Genomic DNA, 22,723 nt, shown 5'->3' with positions numbered 1-22,723 from the left:
ACTAGTCGGGTACCGCTATCCTCAGAAATAGAACCTGGCCAGTGGACGATGCGGTCTTGAGATGTTATAGTTAGTACGAGACCTTCCTGAGCTCCTTTTAGTGGCATTCTAAGCACCGGATTGAGGGATCCTTCGGGCCGTGCCTGATAAGATTTTGCCATGTTGTGGAGTCCGAACGGAAAAGGACCTGACTTCTTGAAAGGACTCTGAGTGTACTCCGAGTTGTATTCTTGATAGGCCGAGGCCGCGTTCTAGAACCCTACCAGAAAAGGGCTTGGTTTCTCGAAAGAACTCGGGTAAGACTCCATCCTGGATGCAGAGCCTGAGTTTGAGTTGGATGCGCAAAGCCACGAAATCTGAGTTGGATCGGACACCACGAGCTGCGCGAATCTTCCGGTGAGTTGATCTATCGTAGTCGCCAAAATAGAAAGGTCTTCATGGTGATCCGAATCTTCAAGGAGACAGCTTTGGATCTTGCCATTGTCGCCTGCCTCATAGATCCATGAACCAAAAATAAAGGTTGATCTTGTTGAGAAGATCATGTTGTCAAGGTCCGTCGAGCTCTCGGATGCAAATTCGCCGAAAGCCCCTACCTGGCGCGCCAGCTGTCGATGTTTCACCACCGATAGCCTGCCACGGGGGGACCCGGGGCAGTTTGTTCGAACTTCAGCGTATGCAGAACTCGATGGTAAATGCAAGAGACAGTCGATTTATCCTGGTTTAGGCCCTCGACTGTGATCGAGTAATAGCCCTACGTCCAGTCGGCGTTAGCCTTTGCATTGGATTGATTATAAAGTGTTGTCTCCAACTCCTTTCTCTAGGAACTCCGCCCTCCTTTATATAGTTAGGAGGCCAGAGTCATAGTCGGTTTACAATGAGAGTTCCTAGTAGGATTACAAAATAATACTACTACTAAGATTACATGGAAAGAATCCTAGTTAGACTAGATCTTCTCCCTTCCTTGAGGGGTATCCCGTGGGTCCTGCATCGACAGTAACTCCAAAAGGAATTCTTAAAAGCTTATGAGATGGGATCAAGGACTCGTTGGGGCAAAGTTTTTTAGCCAAAGCCTTTGAAATGATATTCATCCCAGTGGTAGGACTATTGTGAGCCTCTATGGTTGTTTTTTTAGGATGCAAGTTAGAACATCTGAGGGGGCAATGATTCAAGCTACCTTAGTGGATAGTTCTGTTTCTACCAACCACTCGTGGCTCATGATGGCCGAGAGTCCTTTGATGTGTTCCATTAAGAAGGAATCATTGTGTGGACCATCATCATCCTCAAATGACGCAGAGTGTACTAGAGGCTTCACTTGGACTAGTAAATTCGAGGTATTCCCAAAATCTTCAAAAAGATCTTCCTCGATAACAAAGGGGAACATAGAAGGATGAGGTTCAACATCTTCTAAAGTGTGGTGTATTCCCTAAATGGGAGGTTCTTTGGCAACCAGATCATGAGAAGAATTTAAAATAATTTTGGATTTGGTTGTGTGTGCCTCCTCTTGTTGGTCGGGGCTTGGCTCGACTTCTTCTTCTTCTTTGGGAAACTCATCAAAAATGCCAATATAGGGGGTGTTTTCAAGATTTTTCTCTAGAATGGCTTTTCCTTCACTAATGGTTTTGTGCGAGAATGAACCTCCCGAAGATATGTCGAGGTGGAGAGCAGCTTCCTTACTAAGACCAAGATGGAAGTGATGTAAAAGGATGTGGTCAGGCAAGGAAAGGTTAGGGCCAGAGTTAATAAGGTTCATGAACCTAGCCCAAGCTGCTCCTAATGTCTCCTCCTTCTATTGAAAGGTAAGAACCTCTATTCATTGAACAACAATTCGAGATAGAGGGAAGAAAGCAAGATAGAATTTGTCTCGAAGTTCATCCCAATTTCCATTTACTCCTACGGTATGAGCATACCATTGTTTTGCTCTACCCAAAAGGGAGAACAAAAACAATTTCCATTTAATGGTCTCTTGTGTCATGCCAGCAATAGTCATGCACGAACACAGTTGCTCAAATTCTTGAAGGTGGGTATAAGGATTTTCATCTTTTATGCTAGAGAAGGATTGCTCCTGAACCTTGGCTATGAAAGCAGGATGAAGCTCATAGCCATCAGTAAGAATGGGGTGCGAAGATGGTGGAGGCTCCAATAATTCGCCCTTCGGAGCCGAAAGTTGAATGATAGGTGTGGAATTCATGTGGTAACGGTGGTTGAAAAATGGTAAAGGGATATATGGACGAACTTGGTTCTAAACTAGCACAGCTACCATTCCCAGACAACAGCGCCAGAAAGCTTGTTGGTATTTGTTAACACACATAGAAAAAATCCACAAGCGCATGGATACTGATGTAGCTTTCACCTGGGAGTATTCCAAGGTATCGATTTCCACGAGGAACATGAAGTGTTCTAGTAAGAATCAAGGTTGTCTAAAGATAAAAATTGAAAAGTATTTTTGTAGGTGGAGAGGGATTTTCTATGGCTTATACTAGAGAACTAAGGATCAGGCTTACTATACTTTACTTACTTTGGAGCGATAGTACCTTTCTGTCTCTCGAAGGAGGTGAGAATAAGGTAGTCGGGGGAAGGTAGCCAAAAAGCTCTACGAAATACCAATCCAAATGTGGTGGAATGAAATGGCCCGACAGAGCTGTCACCTCTGGGGCGACCACAACTAACCGTAGGATTGGATGCAAACTCAGGTAAACTCTAGTCTAGACACCACATCTACACTAGGGTTTACTACTCTAATCACAATTTATAATTAGAGCACTCAATGCAAGCGGAGTTCCCGTAAATAAAATATATTAAAGATTGAATTCAATTAACTAGAGAACTTAAAAATACTAATAGAAGAACCTAGATGTAACTCAGTGATGAATCAAATCCATAGAGGTACAAAGTTGAGAAGAATCTGATAGATCCGGCTTCTCCTCAGATCTCTCTCCTCTCCTCTCTCCCTATTTTCTATAATTCAACTAGATGAGAATCATCTATAGGGACACTACTACAATTAGGGTATGAAATAATGAAGCTCTAGAGTGTAGGGTGTGTAGATGTGTGACTCCTGGAGGGGGTCTGGGCATCCTTATATAGGCCAAGGTGGAGTAGGGGGCAAGGAATCACCACGTCATTGATCCACGTCAACTCCCTCGATCACTGTTGGATAAACCAACCTAAAACCGCCTTAAAATCAAGGGTCTAGATCTTAAGAAGGCGTACGAGGCAGCGGAGGGTGAGGGGCCTCTGTAATGGGCTGGCCAGCACCACCACTTTGCCGACCAGCCTGCTACTCTGGCAGGTGGGCCTCCCCTTCGGGTGGTGGGAACTAGGCTCCGTCTTGAGTCGACTTTCACAGTTTTCATGAGTTCAATCACTTGTTGATGTCGGTTTGCCAATTTGGAGTGTATGATAATGGTCTCGGGAGCTGTTTTCTAGATAAATCTTCCTGCATCCAAATATTAACCAAAACTTGTGGAATTCATTAGTTTAAAATCCTATACCTATGTTTGGTGATGGAATTAAGTGTATATGTAGAGTACATTAATTGTTTATGATTGACATTAACAACCGTCAATAGGTATATAACTGAAAAGACAAGGTTACTTTTCCTTATTCTATCAGCCAATCCTAGAGGTTTTCGTCCTAGGGTCAAGTATGGCTCCGATACCAACTATAGTGATCCATGATTTCCTCGAAGGGAAATCCATAGATTCAAATCATAATGTGAGTCCTAGAAGATGACTCTATCACATTATCAGTCAACAGCTGATATCACAAGTTCATACCTCGAATACCTGTCTTAGAAGTACAAATAGAGGGGTTTACCATTTATTACATCGCCACTTGGTGGAATCATCAGAGTTCACAGATCATCCATAATAGCATCAGAGTACCTAGAACATCTAAGGTGCGGAAGCGTCTTCTCCTTAAGCAAAGTCGAGCGTAGAACGAACACCTCTAATCCTCTTCTTCATCGGGTTGGTTGTCGTACTCAACACCTACCAAATAACTTTCAGTATGATTCATACTGGCCACCGGCTCCCACCCTATGCGTTGCTTTGTGGAAAGTGGTATGCAAGGATAGAGCAAAAGAATCTATTTGTGGCTGTGGTTTTTCTATGCATAGTTCATCAATATTTTATAATATTTATCAAGTTTTAACCTACCTCATCCACACACATCTCCATCCATCCCATCCACACATCTCACATGACTCTCACTCTCTAGGCGACAAGCACGACTCCCTCTCGTACCTTGCCTCAATGGCTTATGCTGGGAATCCATACAATCACCCAGGGGAAGAAAAGAAAGGACTCCTCTCTCTAGTCAAGTGAAGCAGTAACATAGGAAAGGTCCATAGCCATAAAAGAATGACTATGTATCGATCGATCAACCATACACTCTGTAGAGGTTTACACTTTCCACAAGATCACAGACATCGGCAGTGCCCCTCCTAGGCTGATTCTGGGCCACTTTCTAATTTACAATGATACCACCCTACCACTCAGCCCTGAGGTATCTCGGAGTCCACCGGCATGCTGAGACTGTGAATCGCAATAACAGGCCCCTCGAGGGTATCATGCACCTAGAGAGGTTTGGATCCAACACATCCTTACCTCTCACACTGTCAACTACAACCTAGTAGTAGTGGCATTGCCCAAATTAGTCTACATCCATCTCCCCTCCAGTGAGGAGCGAGTGGGGCACAAGGTTCCTATGAACCAGTTCCAAGAACATACAAGTCCTTAGGGTGACCAAACAAGACATCTTCTCTTAGGATCAACGCCTCATGCTTCAATAGCACCACTATTCTAGGGATTCATCCCACAAAGACACTCCTCCCTGGAATCTATTCCACTAACCAATACCAACCATAGGTATATCTCTCAAAGGGAGCTCAGGTTATCACCCCTTAGTCAAGACTTGCCACTAGGCTCGTCATAGAATCCTACTTGGTTGACTCGACCCTCACCACACACCCAAAACACACGCCAAGATCTCCCCATGTTCATTATCACATTATTGGCATCAAGTGCCTTAGCCACTCACAAACAATCCTCCACCAAACATCACATCATAAATATAATGAGTAGTAGAAGTAAGTAGCAAGTAGTAAATAAGCGAGCATATATCCTAACAGCGGGTGTGTAGGGGTAAAGGTTGCGTCAGGGTATAGGCTTCAAGCAATTCTACCATGCAACCTATCACAGATCATTTGCATAAAAAGTAAAGCACTAGTAGCTACATTATTGCATGTCTAATAGGATTCTTTGAGGTTGGGTGGGACATGGCACCTACAGACTGGTCATCTCCTAACTCCTCCGTGTACTCGTAGTCGTCCTCCTCCGAGGCTATTAAATGAGACATATAGTCATGATAAGTGACTCTGATAGATGATCACAAAGAAGCAAAATCCACTCAAACATAGGCCTATGACATAGAGCTCATTTTTAGGAAAATTTAGGAACTGGTTTCATATTTTTCTGAGGTCAGATGGATTTATTATGACTTTTCTAAGGTTTAATCTTTTTCTAAAAAAGAAAAAGGGCAAATTAATCCTAGGGCTGACATGTGGTGGCTCCTGATTGGTCGGCGATCAAATAGTCACTAACAGGTGGGGTCCGCGGCTAACAGTGGCTGATAGGTGGCTCACTGTGGATGCGCGCGTGTGGATCCATGGACCACAGGCTCGGTCCACGGTGGACTATGTCCACCTCCCTCTCCTCTCTCTATGGCTCACGGTGGAACGGTCGCACGGGGTGGCATCTAGGTGGGGCTCGCCTACCTCCTCCCTCTTTGCCATGCTATCGTCGGCGGTGAGCTCACGCGGCTACACGCTATGGTGCTCCGGCGGGCTAGCTAAGGCCTCCTAGGGCTTTGCAGGGTTACGGCGAGCATGGTGAGGGGCTAAAGGTGGTGGCTTAAGGCTCAGGGCGGCTGGCAATGGTGACACAGTGGGTAGAATGGCCTGGTAGCAATGGCGGTGCATGGCTAGGCACTTACATGCATCGACGAGGCTCCTATGGCTCCTACGTGCTCTGGCAAACTCCACAAAGGCAAAAAGGCGAGACTTGGAGGCTTAGGCAAGGCTAGCCATCGAGATAGTGGTACGGCGGCGACGGTGGCCTACGGTGGGACAACTATGAGCTTAATTGGAGCCAAAGGTAGCTCCTTTCGCTAAGGTCATGGGTGAACCAAAGGACACGACGGTGATGACCATAGGGTATGACAGAGTCCGCACCGCTACCATGCATGCGGCGAAGCTTTGGCAAGTGGCTGGCTATGGAAAACTAGGGCAAGGCAGGGTGTTTCCATTCAACCGATAAGGCTATGGGATGCATAGGATCTCGGTGAAGCTCGACGGCTCCTCCTCGACACGCGAGGTGGCCGAAACAGCTTCGATGCGGCGGCAGCATAGCGCACGACCGCGCTGGCATCACAAATGTGAACAACATTTCTAGGGCGCCTAGGCTAACGCGGCTAGGGCTACGTGCGTCCCACAACAAGATGAAGCTCACCACGGCGGCGGTTCTACCTCTACTGCTTCAGATCCGCCAGAGCAGAGCTACACCATGGTGGGGTCTGGCTGTGGCAAGCGCTTGTGTGCAGTGCACTGGCACGAGCATTCCTGAGCCCAGGTGGCTTGGCATCGCTGCGCGGCGGCCGTTAGGCGTGTACATGTGTAAGTGGTGCTCGGTGATGGCCAAAGGGAAGAGCGGGGCAGGGGATCACCGTGGTGCTCGTAGGGGGTAGGGTATTGCTGCAGTGGTGAGGCAAGGTAGTGACGAGGTAGTGCAGCAGAGCAGGCGTCATCTTTGGCTTTGATAGTGGCTCCATGGCGGCGAATGGCTCTAGGGGCAGTAATGACTCCTTCTCCTTGGCCCTTCTCTTGGCTTGGCGTGGTGCTGGTGTAGCCACTAGGTGGCAGTGGGGTGGATGGGAGAGGCTAAGGCACCGGACTCGGGGCTTTTTTAGCCTAAGCTCACCCATGGTGGGTGGCGGACGGTGGGAAAGGGCTTAGGGACACGTGTAAGGCAATCATGAGCTCTAGGCTAGGGTTTTAGGCCTTGGTGAGGGTGCTGGGGTGCTTGGCACCTCCAATTTTGAGCGGTAGCGGTCAAGGGCATGGATATGGTGGTGGTAGTGGGCGTAGGGTCATGGTAGGCAGTGGCGTTAGCTGCCAGGCAGGTGCGAGCTAGGGGTGGCTATGGTGGCATGGATCGTTGATATGGCGGCCATCCACTGTTCACCCGAGGCGGTGGGGAACAGGAATAGCTGGGATGACCTTTGCCATCCTTGGCTAAGCGCTGACGTCATGGCATGGGGAAAAAGCAGAGGGAGAGGGGGAGAAAGGGGATGATAGGCAGGGCCTAAGGGTCCACCCATCAGCGGCTCGCAGAGGGGATGGGGCATGGGCACAAGCGCGGACACGAGCTAGGCTGCGGCCTAGCTAGGCCAGCAACGCAGGCGAGGGCATGAGCACAAGCATGGCCTGGTGGGGTCAGGCTAGGCTGGCTGGCCTAGTTTCCCTGTCTCCTTTTCCTTTCCCTTTTCTATTTTTAATTTCTATTTCTATTTTCCAAACCTACTGTCTTATGTGTGTATATATGTATTACATATATGTATACAACCCTAGTGGGGTCCACCTAGGTCAATTGTAGGGGTCAAGGGTCTAGCCAGGGCTTGGGCCTACACATAAGCAATTTTTACGGTTGATTATTAGCTTATTAATCAAAACATAACACCAATAAGAAGCAACTCAAGGTTGGACTTAAATGCAATGCTCAAACATCTATGATGGGTTCTACTTGTGCAACTAGGGTGTCTTCCTAGCACACTCACCAAGCATAGGTCTTTAGCAAAAGTTTTTGAAAGTTGTGATTTTTGGGTTTTGAAACGATCCACGATTTCCTCGAAGGGAAATCCATAGATTACATCATAATGTGATAGTCTAGGAAGACCAAGCTGTCACATTATCATTATTCAGTTGATACCATAGTTCATACATCGTGAGATTACTACTTTACATGGTATTACAACACTTGATAACACATTTATGTACAACGTATACTAGCGGAAACACGTGTAGAGCAGCATTAGAGTAGGCGTAGCGTCTCGACAGGTGAAGGCTCCTCCTTCATGGGCAATCATCAGAGTCGGTGTAGAAAGTCAGCAGGAGTAGACTTCATCTCCTCAACCAAACTTGAGCATAGGAACGAGACCACCTATTCCTTCTAATCTCTAATGTCATCGTTGTAGAAGACACCCGAACCTGCCAAAAAAATTTTAGTACAATTTGTACTGGCCACTGGCTCCCACCCTATGCTTTTGCGTTTGCTTTGTGGTAAGTGGAATGCAAGGGTAGAGCAAAAGACCTATTTATGGCTATAGTTTTCCTATGCAAGTTCATCAATATTTTATAATAGTTCATCAAGTTTTAACCCATCTCATTCACACGTTCACCCATCCCATCACACACATCTCACCACACTCTCACTCTCTAGGCAGTAAGGATGACTCCCTCTCGTGCCTTGCCTCAACGGCCAATGCCAAAAACCAACAACAACCCAGGGGGAAGAGAAGAAAGGACTCCTCTCACTAATCAAGGGAAGCATAGGTCATAGGAATGTCCATATCTGAGGACGTGGCTATATGTATAGATCGATCAGCTCTATAGAGCATGTACACCTGGAACCACAAGATCACCATCATCGGCGGTGCCCCACCTAGGCTGAAACCAACTGCCTCCCAACTGGTATGGTACCACCCTACCACTCAACCCTGGGCCACCCTAGAGTCCACCAGCACGCTATGACTGTGAGACATAGTACCAGGCCCTAGAGGTCACTACGCTGTCTTAGGAGAGTGTGGGCCATATGCCCGTACCTCCCTACACTATCCACTTCCAACCTAGCAATAATGGCACCATCCTAGTTGGTCGGGTAACCGTGCCCCCCCCCATTCAGGAGCAAGTGGTGTGTATGTAGGGTCCTATGATCTGGTTCTCTCGACATACTAGTCCTTAGGGGGACTAGACAGTATATCTTCTCAAAGGGGATAACCAACACCCCATGCCTTGACGACACCTCCATCCCAAAGAGTTGCCTCCTTGGAATATAATCCTCACACATGTACCCGCCACAGGTACCTCTCGTAGGGAATGCCCAAGTCGCATCCCCCTGGCAAGACTCATCCAAAGACTCATCGTAGAATCCTGTCTAGTTGACTCAACCCTCACCACACACCCAAGACACACACCAAGATCTCCCCAAGTTATCACCAGTTTTAGCGGCACCATGTGCCTTAGCCACTCACAAACAATCCTCCACCAAGCATCACATCATAGATATAATGCATAGTAGAAGTAGTAGTAAGTAAAAGCAAGCATCTATCCTAACAGTGGGTGTGTAGGGGTAATGGTTGCGGCAAGGTAAAGGCTTCAAGCAATTCTACCATGCAACCTATCACAATTCATTTGTAGAAAATAAAGCACCAGCAGCTACATTATTGCATGCCTAATAGGATTCTATGAGGTTGGGTCGAACATGGAACCTGTTGACTGATCATCTCCGAGATCCTCAGTGTACTTGTAGTTGTTCTCCTCCAAGTCCTATTGTTGTTCGCATGTCCTTCCTCCAACGGGTTCCGGTCCGATCATTGTTATCCTCGATGCAGCTACCGCAATAGAGCGACAAACAAGACAAAAGAGCAATCAATCCATAAACCAAGAAAGACTACGAATAAAGAGGCAACAACACATGGGAAGATCGAATAACACCAAAAGAACACTGAGAGAAAAAGGACTTAGCCCTCGTGAAGGAAGTTCAAGCTTTGGGATGGAGAGAAACAGAAGTGGTTGTCTATTAAGTACAAGCTCGAGTCATAGCCTAGCAAGTACTTCCTGGGCCGATCGTGTCGACCTATATGGCTTCATGAATAATGGCTTAGACCCTAGCTCGACTAAAGAAAACACCATGGAAAACAAGGCTAGCCCTCATGAAGCGAGTCCATTTTTCTTAGGCTTAAAAGGGGCGAGGGAGAGAGTCAGCTAGGCTCGTCCATGTCACATTCTTGGTAGAGATGGCACTCTAAGGGTCTATCAGGTCGACTCATATGGTTTCGAGAACATGACATAGACGCTAACCTTGCTAGCTAGAAGTGATAGCTTGGTCTTTAATCCAATCATTATGGTTAAAGACGGGATCGAACAGAGTGGGCTAAGGGGAAAAGGAAGCTGTCCCGGTCTCTCTCAACCCATACACCATTGATTCCGCGAGAACCGAGAGAGGGGCAGTGGTCGACCTCTTCCAATTCACACTCCATGGAAAATGGTGGGGCATTGAAAGGGGCAACGCACAAGGAAACATGAGTGCTCAGTCCACTTGTAGGGTACCACGACCTTGGTGCCCTAAATGGCACTAAGGCATCCCTGGGGATCTTAGCGGTGTGGTTGTCACCGCGAGAACCTTAGGAATGCTATGGTCTAAATTAGGTACAAGCATACAAGGGCTTGAGCACGAAATAGCCAAAAAAGGGAGAGAAGGGATTCACCTTCCTTTGATCCCCTCGCCATAGCTGTCGATGGGAATCAAAGTAATGGAATCAAGAAGGCAACAAAAGAACTCCAAACAGGCACAAATAGGTGAAAAAGGGACTTTGGTTCCACGACACTTCGATCAACATGTCATGGCAATAGACACTAATCGAAGAAGTTGGAACAAGAGGGCTCAATCCACATCATACTGGATCGATGAGGATTGAAGTGAGGTAGAGAGGGAAGAAGAGAAGAACGGTCTCTGCATTCTCTTGACCAACATGCCATGGGAACGGATGAGGGTTGAAAGAATAGAGACACAACCCCGTGGTCTCTCAATCCACTCCAACTCGTAGGGCACCACAACCTATGTGTAACTAGATCGGCACTTTGCTATTCCTAGGGTTCATAGCAGAGCGGTTGTCACCGCGAGAACCATAGAAATGTGATGATCTAAGTGGCACAAGCATATGGGGTGGATAGGATGAGCAAAAGAGCAAAGAAAACAAAGAGCAAAAGAGGTAGAGCCCGATGGTCATAGCGAGGCAGCTCGTGGCCATGAGCTTCACCTATACAGGTTGGCATCCATAGTTCTGCAATCGTCATCCCCTTGTTCTCCCACTAAACTTAGTCACAAATGGCTCGTCAAGTGCGGGTAGGGAGCGCACCGATATCGAGTCCATAGTGCTTACATCCAAGGGCCGAATAGGTTCGCTAGCGATCATCTTGGGACGGTGACAACCAAAACACGAGAGAAGGGACTATGCTTGGCATTGCGGCCATGGTGAGATAGGCTCACGATCGCAATGTTCAAACACACCACTCTCTCAACCGGCTCAAAGGCTCGGTCCACAGACAAACAATAACAACACCCAACTGACAACACAACAACACAAGAACAATCGCTAAACCGACACGACGACGACTAGACGGAGTGGCACATATCCATAGCATCATGAGATAGACCGGCGGTGAAGGCACGTCATAGCATAGATATAGATGACAAATAGAGGGAGATAGACCAGCACGAAGGCATGGCATAGGCATAGGTATAGATAGATAATCATGTATAGGAGCAAGTAAGAAATGAAAAGTAAGAGCTTTGTTGACGTCGAGGTAGGGGTCGATGGGGTTCAAAAGTTTGACCTTGATGTTGAAGGGCAGCTGTGACACGTCCGGGCAAGCTGCGGCTAGCTGCTGGCCTGCTGCAGCCACCCTTAGGCAGCGGCGGCCTACTATTGGACGTGTCAAGCTGTGGCTAGCTGCTGGCCTACTGCAGCCACCCTTAGGCAGCGGTGGCCTACTGCTGTCCGGCTGTGGCTTGTTGCAGCATGGCTGCGGCTGGCCGGAGGGGGCTGCTGCTGGCCGGATGGGGCTGTAGGCGACCGGGGGTGGCGACGGAGCTCCGGTGGAGGCACAGCAGGGCTGTAGCTCCCCTATGATAGTGAAGACAGTGGCACAAAGGCCGAGCTCAGCAAGAACAGCGACATCAAGGGAGAGAGATAGGAGCTTGGTCCTTGGGAGCTCATCGGCGGCAAAGGAGATGGTGCTCCGATGACGATGGTGGTGACCGGAGCTGACAAAGGAAGCTGCAAGGCCGGCTACTTCCCTGCTGCAGTAGAGGACGATGGCACGAGGGCCGATCTTAGGCCCAAATGGCAATAGAAGGAAGAAATGGGGGAGCTTGGCCGCTGGTTCCTTAGCGGCGGTAGTGGAGAAGGGCACGGACAGACGACGAGGAGGTGCTCCTAGGTGGTAGTGTACGGTAGCTGCTGCCCCTACTGGACGCCCATGGTGGAGGGGCACTGCAGGTTCGGCTCCCAGCGGTGGCTACTATCTCCAGCGAGGTGGAGAAGGGCAGCGCTTGGCGGTGTGGTCGTCGGGGAGCAAGGCAACACAGGAGGATGACGGTCAGGAGCAGCGACAGAAAAGGGAAAGGCAAAGGCTTGGGCCTTAGGCTCACCGGTAGTGGAGGAGGTGCTCCGATGAGGTGGTGGCGTGGCTCCGGCGTCGGTCAGCTAGGAGGAAGAGGCCGACGGTGGGGTCACAGAGGTGGTTGGGGTAGCATCGGCTTCGGTCTGCTCATGGACGAGGTAGGCATGATGTTCCTAGCTCTGGCTTGGTCGTGACAAAGAGCAGGGGTGTGGCGAGCTCGGACGAAGAGGAAGACGTGGTGAGGAGGCACTGGTGGCGAAGTAGGCTGGCTCAGAGCAGGGCACGGCCATGGCGTGGTGGAGAAGTGGGCGCAAAGGCGCTGCCATGGTGGCTTGGGGTTACAGTGGCAATGCAGCTTGGTCTGGGGCGGCTCGCGGTGGCAAGCTGCTGCGCCCGACAAGGCTTGGCTTGTGGCGCAGCATGGCGAGGAGGAGGCCAGCGGCAGGCTTGAGGTAGAGGCGTGACTTCATGGCACCGCGTCATGGTCATAGCATAGGGTGAGCTATGGCGTTGGGGCTGCGCAGGCCTAGCAATGAAGTGGGTGACGCGGTGGTCAGCTACAACCATGACGGCGGGGCTCGGGACGAGGGTGGCTCAGTCGGCCGATCACAGTGGCGAGTGGCTCTAGTGAAGGAGATGGCAGCGGGTGCTGGGAAGTGGAGAAGGGAGCGGCAGTAGCTAGGGCTTTATAGGCATGACCGTCTATGGTTCTAGGCATGGACGGTGGTGCGCCTCTGCGTCCGTACCCTAGGACGCGAGGCTAGCATCGGCAGGTGGGGCACGGATGCCAGGGCATAGGGTGCTATTACGGTGGTGGCGTGGGTCACCCAGGTGTGCATGGCTAGGAGCGCCCGCTAGGGTTTAGAGCGGTAGGGGCAGCGTGGCTGGCTGAGCTGGTGGGCCCGTGGGGGCTGGCGGACGGGCCTGCGGAGGCTAGCGGGATGGGCCTATGGGGCCATGACTGGGTGGGCTGAATTTGGGAGGAGAAAAAAAGGAAAAGAATTTTCCTTTTGTGACTCAAGGATATTTGAATTGGGATTGAAGGGAGATTTGAGAGGAATTCAAAAAGGTTATTTGAGAAGGGATTCTCGCTATGGATTTGTGCACTCCAAACAAAACCCGATTTCCGAAACCAACTCGCTCACACCTATAATCAAAGTTTATATGTATGCAATGATTTGTTAGTATGTCTTCCTAGGTTTGACTTGGGTTTTGGATTAGTGACTATATGGTCCACATATTGCAGGAAAATTTTTAAAAAGTTCATGTCAGTGTTTCGAGTGACCAACTAGTAAATTTCTAGATTGCGCGTCTGGCTCGGATGGTGTGCTTAGAGGACACAAGATTTATACTGGTTCGGGCAGAACATCCCTACATCTAGTTCGTCATTGCTGCTTGTGTTACTAGCACTAAAAGTTTGTAGTAGGGGTTACAAATGGTCGAGAAAGGGACAGGGTCCCAAGTCTCTAGCGTGTGCCAGTGTGGTTGAATGGATGAGTTGCTTCCCAGTAACGAAGTGCGCTAGGAAGGTTTGGGCTCTGATCAGGTTCGATTGCCTCCCGATCTGATCCCATCCCCCAGATGGGGAGCCCAGCTTTCCCTTTTATAGACCAAGGGGAAGGCCCGGGGTACACAAGGGGAAAAGGAAGGAAGAAAAAGAGGAAAGAGAAAAATAGGGAAGAAGAAAGCTCTGGGGCTATGTTTCTCTTCTCCCCATGCAAGCGGGCCCTGTTGGTCCTATAGCGACTTCCCATCGTGTCCCTACTATAGGTGGCCATCATGGTTTGGTCATGGTGTCCATCCCTTCGCCTACACATGGTATGGTCAACAGTTCCCCTTGACTAGGACCGTACAGGGATTTGGTAGCACAGTGCCGGTCCGTCCAACACTATTTGGGGGCGTGTGTGCCCAAGTATGGCCCGTCATAGTCGCGGGTCATATCGAGACATGTCCACCCCTGTTATGGAGTCTTAGGCATGGCCTTGGGCCCACATCCCATGCTTGTGGTGGTTGGGGATAATGCGGGCCACCATGGGGGGCACACGCGTGCCCGTCCGTCGTCTGATTTTCCCTTAGGGGTCGGGCGAGACGGAATCCCTTCAAAGGGGTTGGGTGAGGCAGAGCCTGCACCCTAGTGGTTAGGTGAGGTGGAGCCCACACCCTAGCCATCGGGTGAGGTGGAGCCAGCGCCCTAGGGGTCAGTTGAGGCGAGACCCACACCTCAATGGTCAGGCGAGGCAGAGCCTACGCACCTGGGGGCCGGTTGAAGCCATAGTTGCGCACTTGATTGCTTGGGTGAATCAGTGTTGATGACCATTAGCTACTCCTCTTTGGGTACCCTAATATTGGTCCCCGACAGTAGCCCCCGAGCGTCTGGGCGATTCGGGTAGAATCACCTGGTGGATTTTTTGATTTGCCAATGGGTGCGCACGAGCACACCCGGTGGGTGTAGCCCCCAAGCCTATGGAGGAGTAGAATACTTCTTTGGAGGCTTTTCTGGATGGGAGGACTCTGAGAGCCTTGGCCTTCTTTTGTAGCCCATGGTGTGTCCGGGTAGGACGGTGATTCCCTTTTGTCGGGACTTCCCTCGAGCCCTCACGTGTTGCAGGGGTCTGGTCGAGGGGTCTGCTCGTCTTTGTGATCGTCATCCCTTAAGTGTTTTTTCAATAAAACGGAGGGGCTAAGCCATGCCACATTTTCCCTCGATGGACGAAACATGGTGCTTGGTGAGCTGTTAATGGGCTACTCCGAGTGGGGCCCTGGCTTCCTATTCATGGGGTCTAGCTTGGGTCAGCTGGTGACCGACTCTAGATTCTCAGTGGCTAATCCATATAGTTCTCGGGTCCGTTCGACCAGTCCTAGGGGCTCTCTACCTTTCTTCGAGGAAAAACCATGGATTGTAAACCGACTGAGACTTGAACATGGGCCAGAATGCCCATGGCACTCGTGCACCCAGGTATTGGCCACTAGTGGGCCCATCCCTTTCCACCCCTAATTCTAAAGGTGCCCTAGAGCGGTTGTGAACCCATTGGTGGGCCAACCTTCAAACTCTTAGGCCTGAATGGGCTGTGGGAGCGTTTTCAGCTTCGTATCCCTACTTACCTATGACGGTTCTTAGCCCATCAACGTCGAGCAAGACGACATCAAGGAGGCGGTGGCTCCCCTGGCGCATGACCTTTCTGCCAAGATAGAAGATGAAATCATTCCCCCGAGGGGTTAGTTAGTTAGATAAGTCAGGCGGTGCATTTGTAATAAGCAGACTTGTTCTTTTGTTTCATTTAAACAAACTTGTTCTTTCTCCCTTTTTTATGTGTAAAAAAGGTTAATGCATTCCGATCCTTTCTGTAGTTAAGGCTATAATGCTCGGGGCACGGGCGAACAAGCTTTGATCATGCTGGTGAGCAAAAACACCATAGCCGCTGGGGCATAGGTTTCTTATAGTCCGACCGGTTTTACTTAGCGTTTATTTCCACAAACCTTGCCTCTAGATTCTTAACGTGAGAAAGGTTTGGGCACCGCTAAAAAAGGTTAATGCATTCTGACCCTTTCTATTGTTAAGAGTGTAGAGCTCAAGGTGTAGGCGAAAAACTCTAATCACGCTGGTGAGCAAGAGTGTCGTAGCCGCTGGGACGTAGGTTTCTTGCAGTCCGACCAGTTTTACTCAGGGTTTGTTTTCATAGACCTTGCTCTAGATTCTTAATGTGAGAAAGAGTCAGGCAAAGCAGTTGTTTCTAAATAGGTATATATATATACTCTTATCAGCCCCTGAGTGAGGCCTGACCCCTTGTCGTCGCTAGGGTCGGGTGTCACCAAAGATCACGGAGGTGGTAGCAAAACCAATAAGAGAAATCATTTTTCATTTCAGAAACAACATTCTTAATTTTTGTAAGTACATACATGGATTAGGGGTAAAAGGGACATAGCTGTTCGATGTTCCATGCGTTGACAAAGACTTCACCATCGATGGTCTTGAGCATATAGGTGCCTGGTCAAAGCACCTCCGTGATGACGTATGGTCCCTCCCATGGCGGAGAGAGCTTGTGGCAGTTCTTATTGCTCTGGACGAGGTAGAGCACTAGGTCCTCAACATTGAAGGCCCAACCCCACACCTAATGGTTGTGGTACCGGTGCAACGCCTGATGGTACTTAGCCAAGTGGAGGAGGGCAACATCACGCACTGGACAGGAACCGCTTCATGAGGACACAATCCTTGTACGGGTGCTTGACAGGGAAGGCATGGTTCGGGCATGGCCCCTCAAGCAGCTTCTCAAAGTGGTTAGGTGTGCCCTTAGTGGGCTTCTGACCCCCTGTGCGGTTGGCGGCGGCCACGAGTGAGCTCTCGCGCCACTACTTGTTCTCCTTCTTGTTGGGGCGATTCGAGGCGCCTTCGTTAGCGTCCTCATCCTGCCTCGCCTTGCCTTTGGAGTGGCCTACAATCATTCTCATTGCCTCCTCGCCCAAGGCATGGTTGGTGGTGATGTCGAGGAGCTCCTTGGTGGTTCATGGGCCCTTGCATCCTAGCTTGTGAACCAGGGACTCACAGGTGGTCCTAGACAAGAAGGCTCCTATGACGTCGAGCAGTTCATTGCACTACCAGGAGAAGCGTCGGATGTACTTACGTAGAGTCTCTCTAGACTTCTATCGGCAGTTCTTGAGATCCCATGGGTTCCCAAGACGCACGTATGTGCCCTAGAAGTTTCCCCCAAAGATCTCTTCCAGGTCCACCCAACTTTGGATTCGGTTGGGCGGAAGGTGTTCCACCCACTTTCGCGCCGAATCGGCCAGGAACAATGGAAGGTTGTGGATAATGAAACTATCATTATCCGCTCCACCGGCTTGGCAAGCAAGCCGATAATCCTTGAGCCACAGTCCGGGGTTTGTTTCCTCGGAGTATTTTGGGTTGTTGGTCGGCGATCGGTACCATGGTGGGAAGACGACATTGAGGATGTGTCGGCCAAAGGCCTATGGTCCCAGCAAGTCGGGGCTCGGGCTTCGGTCCTCGTCGCTATCGTAGCGTCCACCATGACGAGGGTGGTAGCCATGGCTAGCCTCCTCCCTCTCATCACCATGGGACGACCAACGGGCATCTAGGGTGATGTACGTGTCACGGTAGAGGCTGAGACGCTCATGCACCAGGGCCACGGGGTGCGGCCTACTACCGCGCTGCGCCTGGTGGACTGACAAGTCCCTATCAGGTTGCTCTGAGGGCACGCACTAGCTAGCATCGAGCTCACGTCATTGGGACAACGAGCTATCGGTCTGCTACGCCGCCACACGGTCGAGTAGCGTGTGAATATCACGATGGGCCCATCGATCTTTGGGTGTCGCAGGCTCTGAGAGCCCTCAGATTAAAGCCGCCATGGCAACGATGTTCTGGCTTGCCTGGGTGAACTATGGGAGGGCTCCATTATCCACGATGATCCTCCAGTTCACGTTGCAGGCCATGGTGCACGCACGCCCACCATCTCCATGCCCTCGATCTCTCGCTCAAGCTTCGCGTGTTCCTACTCGAGCTGGAGTCATGCTTCCTCGAGCTCTAGGTGTCGTGCCCTCAGCTGCTCCACCTACAGGCAAGGTGGGGCCACTACATCTTCCTCGACCTCATTGTTGAGGCCATCTAGCGGGGTAGCCCCTCCCTCATGGACGCTTTCGACGCATCCCTCGAGGGTACCTACCAAGAAGCATTCTCGTGAGGGGTGATGGCTCCCCTGCTGGAGTTAGAGTTGGAGGGTGACTCTAAATCTCACGTGAGAAGGTCATGGAAAGATTCTATGATGTATTTGGTCATCCCCATAAACTCATCATTCATAGGGGATGGGTGCATGCGTTGCGCCACAAGGTGGCCAACGGTCTCCGCAGCATTGCGGAGACCAAACGGGAATGCAGTCGGGGTGTTCCGAACTAGGTATTCCGGAGAGAGCGGTCCCCCCAACAAGCTGCGCCATGAGGTTGGCAAACGAGAAGGTGAGGCAGCGTAGGTCCTCCCAGGACGGTTGAGGTCCCAGGAGGCATCGAGCTGGTGCTCTAACCTCCTGTAATTGAGGTCGAGGAGCTGGCCGCTCCTAGGGGCATGAGCCTTCGGTGCGTGTAGCTATAGCTCCTCAAATGCCTCATCGATCGTGTCAAGGCCGATAGAATGGAGAGGCTGGATGGTGGTGGGAGCCTACATTATCTCTCCCACCATCATGACAATGAAGTCTAGGCTCTCAAAGCGCACGCACACTCTGGGACCCAGCTAGTGATGTGGCTAGCCATCTGAGGCCTGGTGTGGACATCGAGACATGCAAAAGGCCCCTACCTGGCGCGCCAACTGTCGGTGTTTCAAGTCACCAACTAGTAAATTTCTAGATTGCGTGTCCGACTCGAATGGTGTGCTTAGAGGACACAAGATTTATACTAGTTCACGCAGAATGTCCCTACGTCTAGTCCGTCGCTGCTGCTTGTGTTACTAGCACCAAAAGTTTGTAGTAGGGGTTACAAACGGTTGAGAGAGGGACAGGGTCCCAAGTCTCTAGTGTGTGCGAGTGCGGTCGAATGGATGAGTTGCTTCCCAGTAGCAAAGCACGCTAGGAAGGTTTAGGGTCTGATCAGGTTTGATTGCCTCCCAATCTGATCCCATCCCCCAGATGGGGAGTCCGTCTTTCCCTTTTATAGACCAAGGGGAAGGCCCGGAGTCCACAAGGGAAAAAGGAAGGAAGGAAAATTGGAAAGAGAAAAACAGGGAAGAAGAAAGCTTTGGGGCTGTGTTTCTCTTCTTCCCCTATAGGCGGGCCTCATTGGTCCTGTAGCGACTTCCTGTCACGTCCCTGCTATAGGTGGCCATTGTTGTTTGATTGTGGCATCCATCCCATCGCCTGCACACGGTATGGTCAATAGTTCCCCTTGACTCGGACCGTACAGGGATTTGGAAGCATAGTGCCGGTCCATTCGGCACTATTTGGGGCCATGTGTGCCCAAGTATGGCCGTCGTAGTCATGGGTCATATTGTGACGTGTTTGTCCCCTTTATGGCATCTTAGGCATGGCCTCGGTCCCACATCCCACGCCTGTGTTGGTTAGGGATAACGTGGGCCCCCATGGGGGGCGCACGCGCCCGTCCGACGTCCAATTTGTCCTCAGGGGTCGGGCAAGGTTGAGCCTACACCCTAGTGGTCGGGCGAGATAGAGCCGGCACCCCGGTGATCGGGTGAGGCGGAGCCCGCACCCCAGCCATCGGGCGAAGTAGAGCCCACGCCCTAGGGGTCAGTCGAGGCGAGGCCTATGCCTCAGCGGTCGGGCGAGACGGAGCCTACGCACCTAGGGGCCGGTTGAAGCCGTAGTCGCGCACTTGATTGCTCAGGTGAATCAGTGTTGATGACCATTAGATCCTCCTCTTCAGGTACCGTAATATTGGTCCCCAACAGTTCGTATTTTTGTTTGCACAAAAACCCGGGTTGTTGTAGGTTTGGTATTTTTAGGGATGTTATAGTGCAGGTGAGCAAGAGCTTGGCAAGAGCATTTTTGTGGAAGAGGAGTAGGAAGATGCCAATTGGGGTGATCTCGAGCCACCTCCACTGGGTGCCCCTATCGGTGTTGATTGCTCGGGTGAAACCAAGTCTAGCTATTAGTACCACCTCCATAAGATTGCCACCCCATAGGAACCAAGTGGGTTTTAAAAAACAAACAGGGTGAGGATGGGTTGGTTGTTAGAAACAAGGCTAGGTGGATAGCTCAGGGCTTTTGTCAAAAGGAGGGTATAGACTATGAGGAGACCTTTGCCCCTGTAGCTCGTTTAGAAGCCACTAGAATCATCTTAGCTTTTGCTGCTTCAAAGGGTTTTAAGCTTTTTCAAATGGATGTCAAAAGTGCCTTCTAAAATGGGTATATAGAGGAAGAGGTCTATGTTAGGCAACCCTCTGGTTTTGAGAACCCAAAGGTTTCAAACTTCAAAAAGCCTTGTATGGTTTGAAACAAGCTCCTAGAGCCTAGTATGAGCGGTTGAAATCGTTTTTGCTTGAAAAGGGTTTTAAAATGGGTTCAATTGACAAAACTCTTTTTCTCCTCAAGTAAGGCAATGATACTCTTTTGGTTCAGATATACATGGATGGTATCATCTTTGGTGGTCCTTCTCATGCACTTGTTGCCAAGTTTGTAGATCTTATGAGCAGGGAGTTCGAGATGAGCATGATGGGAGAGTTGTCCTTCTTCCTCGGGTTGCAAATCAAGCAAACCTGGGAAGGGACGTTCATGCATTATTGATGGTAGTTAACAACCATTATAAACCGTCAATATAACATGCATAAGGGCATAAATATGATCACCAACAAAGGTCTAGGGGTTTAAACCAATAAATTCCATGAGTTTTGGTGAATCTTTTTTTTTCTATAGGGTTTAACCAGAAAACCGTCAAGGTGGACTTACATGTCAGATTTAATTGCGCTTATCTGCAACAAAACGGACACTAGAAGGTTCTAGAGGACACCAGAGGACACCATGCCGAGACAGAGAGGCAGAGGCTGCCAGGTGGGGCTGGCCGACCGGCCCCACCTGCAGGCCGCCCGACCCCTAGGGCCCACTGTCAGCCTCCGCGTCACAATGTTGGTTCTCCACCACCTCCTAGGTTGCATCTACGTTGTTCCTTAAGTCGGTTTGATCCAAGGGCTCACGTTTGATGCTCTAGGTTATATATACCAACCCATGCCACCCCCTGAGGCATCAAGTCATTTGAGAAGATAGAAACCCTAATCATCCTCAAAGCTCCACCATATTCTAGGCATAGCTAGTTAGGTGAGGTCTAGAGGGAGACAAGCAGGCTTCGCTTAGATTCCTGATCGTGTCAAGAGCGTGGTTTGGTATAATCCTTGTGCCCCCTCTCTTTTGTATCTCCATTATTTTTATCTGCTTGCTACAATTGTTATGACAATATTAGTATTCATCTTATTCATGTTCTTTGTTATAATGTTCATTGTCTACTTTGATTATATACTTAGTATAGTTAGTTTATCATTATGTTTAGGCATAAGTTCGCGAAGCGCTCGCTCCAAAGTACACGTGGTGAGTGGTCAACATTGTGTAAGCGTGGTGCTTATACGTTGTTTACCTATGGATACACCCTATATTCCGGGCCATGTGGTAGATCGCGGATGTGACACTCCCATTGAGTCCTTTGTAGTCCACTCCCCAAATATAGGTTACAAGTAGGATCTAGTTACGAAGGAAGACAAGCTCTGTTCTTAATCTTCCTTAGTAATATCCCTTATGTGTAGATATAAAGATGATCTTAGCCATGATTACTATGTGTAATTTCACTAATCAATGTATGCTTTGACTTGTAATTAAGAATGACTTAGAATTATTCCTCTAATATTCTACCTGACCATGCTAATGCAATAGAAAGGAGTACTCTAAGTGATTTATCATTATTGATGATCAATACTTATCATATATATCTTATCCTATGACTTATCCCTATTATGAGTAGAATATTGGTTATTGTTTACTTCTCCATCAATAGTATAAGTTATCAATACATGTCCATGCTAGACCTTCCCTATGGTAAAATATAAATAATGATACCAGTAATACTTTCGGGTGAAGTGCTACAATGGTATAATTATCTGTGCGCTTGTAGATTCCTTTTCATTCATATATCTTTATATTCTTTCTAGTCACATAAAATGATAAAGAACTACTTAGTATCATTCTAGTAGTGATGCTAGGCAGTACCAACAAGCATCTTCGGCACCATCACTAGGGATGGCAACCTAGTAAAATAATGTTAGCAGATGTAGGTAATTAATAGGTGGCTACTAAAACAAGTGACAAGTTAATAAATATGAACATGCATCAAGGGAAGTACACCAAGGATGTGCTGAAGAAGTTTGATATGGGCAAGGCTAAGCCCCTTTCAATGCCCATGTCAACCATGATGGCCCTAGACACTAATGAAGAAGGAGAAGCCATTGATCAGAAGGAGTACCACAGCATGATCGGGTCTTTGTTGTACCTAACGGCGATGAGACCAGACATCCACTTCTCGGTGTGTCTGTGTGCGTGCTTTTAGGCTTCGTCGCGCACCTCTCATCGCCAAGCGGTGAAGAGGATCATGAGGTTTCTCCGATTCATTCCTGAGTTTGGGCTTTGGTATTCTGCTTCTTCCTCGCTTTCTCTTTGTAGTTATTCTGATGCTGACTTTGCTGGTTGCTGCTTAGATAGAAAATCCACATTGGGGACTTGTTAGTTTCTTGGTTTTTCCTTAGTTTCCTGGTCCTCTCGCAAGAAATCC

This window comes from Miscanthus floridulus, chromosome 15 (genome assembly GCF_019320115.1).
Source record: "Miscanthus floridulus cultivar M001 chromosome 15, ASM1932011v1, whole genome shotgun sequence".
In the NCBI taxonomy this organism is placed as follows: domain Eukaryota; kingdom Viridiplantae; phylum Streptophyta; class Magnoliopsida; order Poales; family Poaceae; genus Miscanthus; species Miscanthus floridulus.
Note: the sequence above shows the minus strand (reverse complement) of the source record.